Here is a 7,601-nt window from a genome sequence, read left to right on the forward strand (position 1 = left end):
TTTTTCTGACAGATAAAAGGTGTTTTTCGGCCAGGTACTCATTTTACACCTGAGTACGGTGAGAAAATATGAGTAAAGAGATTTTTTTCCCAAGGACTCAACTATGCGCCGCGCTCAAAGCGGGATTCGAACTTTGGACCTCAGTCCAAAGGGGAGTGTTTATATCACTAGATCACCATAGAGTAAGTGATTTGTTTTGTGTATGTGTATGTGTTTGACATCGGGTATTTTTATCCATTTATTTCTAATCTTTTTTTAATCCAAACAGACTGGTTGTTCCAGAACCACTGAGATTTATTTCTGAAGAAGCTTCCCTAATACGAAACTCAATCATGAGCGCCAGAAAGCCGCCGGAAGAGGCGGCAAAAAGAAGGATGACAAACCACCGCCCCCCTACCGGGACCCGGAAGTAAGATTGTTGCACTTCCGGAACCCCTGAAAAAGGTCACATCAAAAGAAACCAAACTCCAAATAGTACATCTTCAGTTTCAGCACGGCAAATATGAAATCACTTCCGGTTGAAATTTACAATAACGAAGAATTGATGCCCTGACTGTTAAATTCAACGCTGAAAATAATCGATTAAAAAGACTGCCAAATCGATATCAGCGCTAGAAAATCTTGAATCTATCGATATTCGAAATAATAATCTGTCCACATCCCTGCGTCCGTTGCCAAAATGAAGAATCTACAAATTCTAAACATCACCAGTAACAACATTAAAAACTACCCAACCCAATTCACAAAGCTACTGGTCTCAAGACTCTACTCGCATCTAAAAATAGAATTCGGGGCCTCCCGAAAAACATCGGGAAATCCACAAGTTTAGATTACATCGATGTATCCACAATATTATCAAATCTTTTAAGAAAGGGGTGTACGAAACTGGCGCTTTTATTAACTTTAGCCATAATCGAATCACCGAGAGCCCGCAGCCACTGTGAAAAGCCCCACATCAAGCGATTGGATCTTTCCCACAATGCAATAGCCTTCATACCGGATACGATTGACAGGCTGACGTGTCTGACCCATCGGACATCTCCCATAATTCCCTGGATGAACTTCCGGCTCAGATTGGAATGATTAAGTATCTCCATACATTTGATGCTTCAAACAATTCCATAAAAGGTAACAATCCGATACGATAATTGAAAAAAAATAGATATAATATAAACATTAATATAGATAATTTCCAAATATTAACCATGCTCAATGCGCTTCACATTGTGTCATATTTCCCTCAAGAAAAATATGTTACCCCAACAACAGAACGGTTTATGAGAAGAAGGTTTGGACGGGGTTTAAACGATACAACAAACAGAAAAAAAGCAACATTAATAAATGACGAGAGAGAGAGAGAGAGAGAGAGAGAGAGAGAGAGGGGGGGGGGAGAAAAGGAGAGAGAGAGAGAGAGAGAGAGAGAGAGAGAGAGAGAGAGAAAGGACTAGGGAGTGTGACAGAGAGAAAAAAAGAAAAGGAATGGAGGATGAACAGGAGGAGAATTAAGAAAAAAAAAAAAGAAGAAAAGACAAGAAGAAAAAAGAAAGAAGAAGAAGAAGAAAAAAGAAGAAGAAGAGAAGAAGAAGAAGAAGAAAAATGATGAAGATGATGATGATGATGATGATGATGATGATGATGATGATGATGATGAAGAAGAAGAAGAAGATGATGATGATGATGATGATGATGATGATGATGATGATGATGATGATGATGATGATGATGAAGAAGGAGAGAGAATTATACACAAACACACATACACAGAGAGAGTGAGAGTGAGAGAGAGAGAGAGTGAGAGAGAAGGGAGATAGCAAAAGGACTAGAGAGTGTGATAGAGAAAAAAGAAAAGGGAAGGAGGATGAGAAGGAGGAGAATAAAGAAGAAAAAAGTAGAAGAAGAAGCTGATGAAGAAGAAGAAGGAGAGAGAATTGTAGACACACACAGACACACATATACACACATACACACACACACACAGAGAGAGAGAGAGAGAGAGAGAGAGAGAGAGAGAGAGAGAGAGAGAAATAGATAGAAGAGAAAAGACAAGAAAGAGGTAGAGTAAAAGAGGGAGGACGAGACGGCCAGAGAGTGTGGTTCTTACTGCGCTTTCCTTTCTTTGCCTTTTATACGGCACTCACTGTCTACTGAGAAATTTGTACATTATAATTATATTTTTAAATCTATCTATATAATCTTTTTTTTTAAACAAAAAATAATCTCATTTATTCCAATTCATTTTTTTTTTAATCGAACTCTTAAACGTTGGTAGATCTGAATTATTTTAATATCCCCCCCCCCCCCCACACACACACACACAAATATTATGTGTGTGAGGTGTTCAGCGATATATCGCCGTTCTGACTTGTCGAGCAGAAATCGCATCGACAAAGAATATAGGAGGAATAAATTCATTATGATTATGGTTGGAGGTATTTGACCAGTGAACAACCATACTCTGGAAAGACATTTATCTTTTTTTAAATAAGCCAGAATACTTGCCTTTTTAAATATTCATCGACTTAGATGACCATCGTCTTGCTCCCCAAAAAATCTTCCAGAAACTCTCAAATCATAATATGGAATCTCGCGAGATCCCAAGTTTGAAAGTTTTTGACAAATGAGGGTCATTTAAATCGATCGATATTTGTAGGACGGGTTTTCTGGCCAGATTTTTATATACGTGTTTTTTTAGATCACGGCAGTTAAGTTAAGGTTTAGAGGATGGAATGTAGAGCTGCCAACTCAATTTTCAAAAGTTTGTAGTTTTCAAGGGAATAATAGAAAAGTAAATTTAAATAGCTTTAGAAATAAACAACTTGCCATCAGCATGATCCAAAAAATGCTCCAACGTCTGAATATACGTTCTAAGGAATTAAAGTTTCCTTTTCAACAAGATTTATTGAGTCAAAGAGGCGAATGCAGTTCTGAACTAGGCGAATGCAGTTCCTAAGCTAGGCGAATGCAGTTCTGAAGCTAGGCGAATGCAGTTCCTAAGCTAGGCGAATGCAGTTCTGAAGCTAGGCGAATGCAGTTCCTAAGCTAGGTGAATGCAGTTCTGAAGCTAGGCGAATGCAGTTCTGAAGCTAGGCGAATGCAGTTCTGAAGCTAGGCGAATGCAGTTCTGAAACTAGGCGAATGCAGTTCTGAAGCTAGGCGAATGCAGTTCTGAAGCTAGGCGAATGCAGTTCTGAAGCTAGGCGAATGCAGTTCTGAAGCTAGAGCCAAAAATTCCTATTTCTACGAATTTTTAGTAGTGCTACGCAGATCCGAGTATGTTCATAACGGTACAATTTGCTTTGAAGAGTGCTTTGTACTTAATGGTGACAGTGTCTTGTTTGGAAAGCCCAGTCTATGGCTGCAATTATCATATCGGTAGGACTCGTTTTCAGCGTTGTTATTGTTAAATGCCATCTTTACACTCTGCCTATTTTTGGCATCCCTTATTCTACTTGGGCATAAAAACACTGACACTAGGTAATAAAAACTTGCCATTGTTATGAGATTGTATAAGCATTCTCCTCTCTGATACAGCACTCATTTAATAAGAAACTTATGTCTTCGGTTTGTCGAAAATTTACAGTTAATTTTTGTAGAGTTCCACAATATAAATAGAGAACAGATGTAGATTCAATATAAAAATCGTCACCGTCATCATCATCATCATCATCATCATCATCATCATATCATCATCATCATCATCATCATCATCATCACCATCATCTCATCATCATCATCATCATCATCACCATCATCATCATCATTCATCATCATCATCATCATCGTCGTCGTCATCATCATGTCTTATCCCCCCTGGCGTGGCCTCCGAACAGCCAACCGAAACAAGCTTCTGTCCTACGCCATCCTTCCTTCCACATTCAGTCACTGCTTATTCATCCATTTGCTGATGTCTTGTGACCATCTCCTTCATGGTCTTCCTCTCCCTCTTTTACCATCCACACTAATACCCTCTTGAAATGTATTTCCAAGGGTGTCATGTCTCTTGATATGTCCAAAAAAGGCAAGTTTTAGTTTCTGTATCATCTAATAAGATACGGCTCCTTAATGTCTAAGGATACTTTCACATTTTCCGTTAGTTCCTTTGCCGTCCAGGGAATCCTGCATTTTCAGGTAAACATTTCATTTCAAATGCATTGATTTTATTCTCATCGTTTTTTTCTTCTTTTTTTGTGATTTTATTTTGTGATTTGATGAATATAAATATACGTAAGAAGAAGAAGAAGAAGAAGAAGAAGAAAAAAGAAGAAGAAGAAGAAGAAAGAAGAAAAAAGAAGAGAAGAAGAAGAAAAAGAAGAAGAAGAAAAAGGGGTTAAGAAAGAAGAAGAAGAAGAGAAGAAGAAAGAAGAAGAAGAAGAAGAAGAAGAAGAAGAAGAAGAAGAAGAAGAAGAAGAAGAAGAAGAAAAAGAAGAAGAAGGGGAAAAAGAAAAAAAAGAAAAAAAAAAGAAGAAAGGTCAGCTCTGGACCACTATGTTAGAATAGTGCCAATGTAGAATGTTTTTTCTTGTGTCACGTGCCCAGCCCTTCCAGATGAAATCTGTGCCTTAGGCTATGCCATCGACACCCTCAAACTGGCCAACAACGAGATCTGTCTTCTGCCCGATGACATCGACAAGCTGAAGAAGCTCCGAGTTCTGGACCTGGAAAACAACCAGGTGAGATAGAAATAATAATTGTCTGCTTTGGAATATTTCATCTTCTTTTGTGCGACTATGTGCCCTAGTGGAATGACACTTGCGTCGGATCGGAAGACCCTATATTCGGTCCCGAGAGGTGCATAGTTGAGTCCTTGAAAAGGCTCTTTACTCACATACTCTCACCGTACTTAAGTGTAAAACCTAGGCCGTTAACAGCGTTGACTATGTCCAGGAAAGAAATTGTAATATCGCCTAACAGGCGTCAAATGGCGTCCTACATATTAAATGTTGCTGTTGGCTTGGGACACCTTGTAAAAGTGCTTTGAGCCGGTTAGTGGATATTCTATCTATATATAAGTTCTGGTATGTAGGTGGGGGGGGGGGTGTGCTACTACCCACCCCCCTCTTATATTCAACACTTATTCCACCGTCTGTGCCTTAGAGCTCAGAGCTCTGAGAAATCATAAAGTACTAGTATTCATGAAGCGTAGGTGCGACTCTGCCGGAACCTCTACTTCATGACCTGCATTGGCTGCCTGTTGGGAAAAGGATTAAATTCAAAGCTTGTGTTTTAGTGTATCGTTGTCTTGAAGGTACTGCCCCTTCCTACCTTTCGGAACTAATTGAAATATATTCAAAACCCCGCCCCTTACGTTCGGCCCAGTGATTCAACAAAACTAGTTGTCCCTCGAATTCGGAAAAATGCTGGAATGAGATCCTTTTCTCATTTCGGACCCTCTATTTGGAACGCCTTACCGCAGAGCATTCGTGAAAATAATCTTTGTCTATTTTTAAACGTTCGCTTAAACAAATCTTTTTTCGATTTTAGTAGATGGTATGAGAAGCAAGATAGGTTTGGTTTGTGTTGTGTGTTGTGTTGTGTGTGTGTGTGTGGTGTGTGGTGCGTGTGTGTGTGTACTTGTGTGTGTAAATGATTATGTTTCAGCCAAAGTAATTTGTAATTTAAGCGCTTTGAGTCTGGTGTCTCAGAGTTATAGCGCGATATAAGTTTTCAGCATTATTATTATTATTATAAATCAAATGACTTGAAATTAGCATCTCCTAAAACTAAACTTAAATAATTTGGTGTTATGGTTAAGTCTCTTATGAAATTCGGACCCACGATATGAAATGATTTCCCTCAGCCTATAAGATATATAGAGCTCTTTACATATTATTTTCCAAACAAAAAAAACGTCGAAAACACATCTTTCCAATAAATACTTACTTGATTGAATTTTAAATGTATTGTATGTGACTTATATATTGATGATGTTTTTGATGCCCTCATCATGCTCTTACTGACTTGATATTTGGTTGATTTGGTCTCGAAGTGGTATTGTATTCTGAGTAGACAATGTCTATTTAATTTATTAAGCGCCTTAAGCTTTCGACGAAACATGAAAATCACTATTATGATTATGAGGATTATCATCATTCATCACTCGTCATCGTCATCGTCGTCGTCGTCGTCGTCGTCATTTTATTTTATTATTAATTAGTTATTATTATTATTATTATTATTACTATTATTGTTATTATTATTATTATTATTATTATATTATTATTATATTATTATTATTATCATTATCATATTATTTTTATTATTATTATTATTATTATTATTATTATTATTATTATTATTATTATTATTATTATTTATTATTTTTATCATTACTATTATGATCATCTCCCCTTTGCCTTTCAGGTAGAGTACATGCCGGCAGCGGTCAATAACCTGAAATACATCGAAGACATCAACATGTCTGGGAATAAACTCAACTCTATGAAGTTTGCCGTCACGCTCAAGGTAAGGATGCATTTTAAATACATGTTTTAATAGATACTACTACTACTACTACTACTACTACTACTACTACTACTACTACTACTACTACTACTACTACTACTACTACGACTACTACTACTACTACTACTACTACTACTACTACTACTACTACTACTACTACTACTAAATACACGACTACTACTACTACTTCTACTACTACTACTACTACTACTACTACTACTACTACTACCACTACTACTACTACTACTATTAAGAAGAAGAAGAAGAAGAAGAAGAAGAAGAAGAAGAAGAAGAAGAAGAAGAAGAAGAAGAAGAAGAAGAAGGAGGAAGAAGAAGAAAGAGAAGAAAGAAGAGGAAGAAGAAGAAAGAAGAAAGAAGAAGAAGAAGAAGAAGAAGAAGAAGAAGAAGAAGAAGAAGAAGAAGAATGCTATGCGCATGTTATGTGTGCGGCTATGTGGTCTTGTGGTATGACACTCGCTTTCGGATCAGCGGTCCTGGGTTCGAGCCTCGCTCGGCGCATAGTTGAGTCCTTGGAGAAGGCCCTTCACTCACATTCTCTCACCGTACTCAGGTGTAAAATGAGTACCTGGCCATTAACAGCGTTGTCTCTGTCCGAGAAAATTGTAATATCGCCTAAAATGCGTCATGTCTCGTTCTACAAATAAATAAGTTGCTGTTGGCTAGGGACCCCTTGTAAAGCGCTTTGAGCACGTTTAGTGGATATTGCACTATATAAAAAGCTCACGTTTTGTTTTTTTTTGGTTTTTTTTTTCTTTGGAATAAAAGCTCTATTTATAAACAAAAACATTCGCCAGCCGAATATAAAGCATCAACACACAAAACCATGTGTAACCTTGAACGTTTATAGTCTGATTGGTAGATTGGTGAGAACTACCTACAACATTGGCTGGCTATAAACAATAACAAAGAGGAAGATGATGATGATGATGATGATGATGATGATGATGATGATGATGATGATGATGATGATGATGATGATGAGATTATCACGTAAAGATTGTTTACAATTATCTTATAAATTTTTATTTTAATAAGAACTGAATTCATCTCATGAAATCATGCTTCATTGCCATCACTATTGTTCATCACAAGATTTGTAATCACAATTTCTTTTTTTG

At 37.3% G+C, this 7,601-nt stretch overlaps 1 pseudogene; it reads left to right on the plus strand.

The window, feature by feature from the left end:
- The first annotated feature begins 337 nt into the window (after positions 1–337).
- On the plus strand, positions 338–6,462 carry LOC144961704 (uncharacterized; annotated as a pseudogene).
- Positions 6,463–7,601: the final 1,139 nt, after the last annotated feature.

The sequence above is a fragment of the Berghia stephanieae genome, unplaced genomic scaffold (assembly GCF_034508935.2).
Source record: "Berghia stephanieae isolate SIO BIC M18660-M18661 unplaced genomic scaffold, UCSD_Bste_1.3 scaffold3683, whole genome shotgun sequence".
Lineage (NCBI taxonomy): Eukaryota > Metazoa > Mollusca > Gastropoda > Nudibranchia > Aeolidiidae > Berghia > Berghia stephanieae.